Source organism: Morone saxatilis, unplaced genomic scaffold (assembly GCF_004916995.1).
Source record: "Morone saxatilis isolate NCDOM2014 unplaced genomic scaffold, NCSU_SB_2.0 Contig18, whole genome shotgun sequence".
NCBI lineage: Eukaryota > Metazoa > Chordata > Actinopteri > Moronidae > Morone > Morone saxatilis.
In genome coordinates, this window is record NW_023339740.1 from 17493832 (window position 1) to 17495847 (window position 2016).

General features: G+C 37.2%; 1 protein-coding gene across 2 annotated transcripts in view; it reads right to left on the reverse strand.

Annotated features, from left to right (window-relative positions):
* znf362a (zinc finger protein 362a) overlaps nt 1–174 on the reverse strand; it is an 11487-nt gene extending 11313 nt beyond the window's left edge. Inside the window, exon 1 of one of the 2 annotated variants that reach the window (XM_035661114.1) lies at nt 52–174. The gene's annotated coding sequence lies outside the window, so the exon portion shown is untranslated. The remainder of the gene's footprint in view (nt 1–51) is intronic. The other variant, XM_035661113.1, reaches the window with a different exon arrangement.
* Nucleotides 175–2016: the final 1842 nt, after the last annotated feature.

Below are 2016 nucleotides of genomic sequence, written 5' to 3' on the forward strand. Positions count from 1 at the left end.
AAAAAAAAAAAAAAAAACAGGCAGATAATTTGCATCGAGCGGCCAACATACCTGAACCGGCGAGAGAGGAGAAATATTTTATAAAAGGGATTGGGACTCTTCTTTTCTGCTCGGTCTCAGTCAGACTTCAAACCTTCCGGGTCGCCTGCTGTTCACTTCTGGGTGCTGCAGGCGAGGAAATGTTCAGCGTCTAAACACTGAGCTGAAAACTGATTTTTAACCCATTTTCTGGTTTCTAATTGAAACGCTGGTGATTTTCTTGTGCGGATGCTGCGGCCGCCTGTGCGCTCCTGCGTTCAGATAGAAACTGAGCATCTTGCGCAGGGAAGTTTCATATTTATCGTGGTTTTCCTGTACAGTGACAGTCGTGGTATTTATTTATTATTGCATGTGTGTGGCAGACTTTCTCTTGTGTCTGTCATCACTAGCCTCAAACACACACAGTCTCAAATAAACACAATAATAAGGCTGTTTTAATAATAATAATACACTGAGCTCCAGGATTAAATATACAGTGGGGAATCATTTGTGGCACGCAGGTGTCATCTTTAATTCTCATGTTCAGTATAAAAACTATATCTGTCCCGGGTCACCACGGTCATGTACAGTAAATATGAAGTGTAATCCTCTCAGCAGCAGCATGACAGGCTGCTAATATGCTCTGTGCTTAGCTCAGCAGGAGATGGCACTGCTGCCACAGCCAGAGAGCTTCAGCTGCCTCATGGCTGAAAATATATGGAGGAGATATGAATGAATGAACCATCACTGGTCACATGTGAAAGCGCTCAGATTAATTTCAGATTTGTTTATTATTATTTAGGACATTTTCTTGTATTAAGAATAATTGGATTATATTCAATTGACAATTTATTTATGAGGCTGAAACTGTTTTTAGAGAGGTGTTTATTCTACTTTATGCAATTTTTTTTACAGCCTGTAGTTTGTGATGCTGCTAAACTATTATATAAAATATTTTGGCTATCGTATTTAAATCAATAAGGAAGGACAAACTACTAACAGCAACTCATTGTGTAGCTTTCATGCCCAACCTGCAGGGAGGTGTGCTCACCGCAAACACTTATACACTGCATTATTCTAAAGTGATCCTGCACCTTTTTTCAATTTTATTATCACCACAATAGCCTCCAAATGATGATAACACTGAATCAACAACTCTCTAAAACAGTTTTAACAAACACTGAAACCATAAAAGCCAGATTGCATTAGTTATGGTTGGCGTAAGCTGGGTGAAAACAACAGTTTTTTTATGAGTCATTTCATTTTAAGTGTGATCGTCGGCATAAAAACAAACCATGTTATTGTCGTGAATAAAGCACATTTGTGCACTAAAACCACAACTCTTCCCCTGTGAATAGGCTTTCCCATCTGCCTCACATACAAAGCAATACTCAAACACACATTCAAATGTATGCTTATATCCATAGCAAATGCAAAACTCGGACCGGACTTCATCTCATATCTTTTGAGTCAAACTGGGGATACAAAACATGTTCAAATGAGGCAATTGCCAATAATTAGAGAGGCAGAGCTGAACTCTCTATAGATAATAACACTACAGGAAATACAAGCAGTTTACATTCACACTGTTAAATTGTATTTATTAGAATTGTTACACTTTGTTAAGGACCAATTGTCTCTGCTTATAATAAAAAGGTACATTACACTTTACACAACTAACATCATTTGTCACTGACAGTTCAACAGGTTTTCAGAAGAGACCTAGTAAGTATTTGAAAATATAAAACAACAATTACACAAAACAAAATAACTAGTTTGTCTATTGTGTATGTAACATACAAAACAATCTTATGACCAGGTCAGTTTACCAGCTGGATCGTATTACACAATCTTCCTCAGGAGATGAAGGTTATTCAAATTTGTATTTTTTGGAACACTTTTAGGATTTCTTGTCAATATTGGTTTAAAAGTTTAAAGAGTTTCAGAGTTCACTCTTGACCTTGTAAACAGCAGTGAAAAACACTCTCAACATAAGGT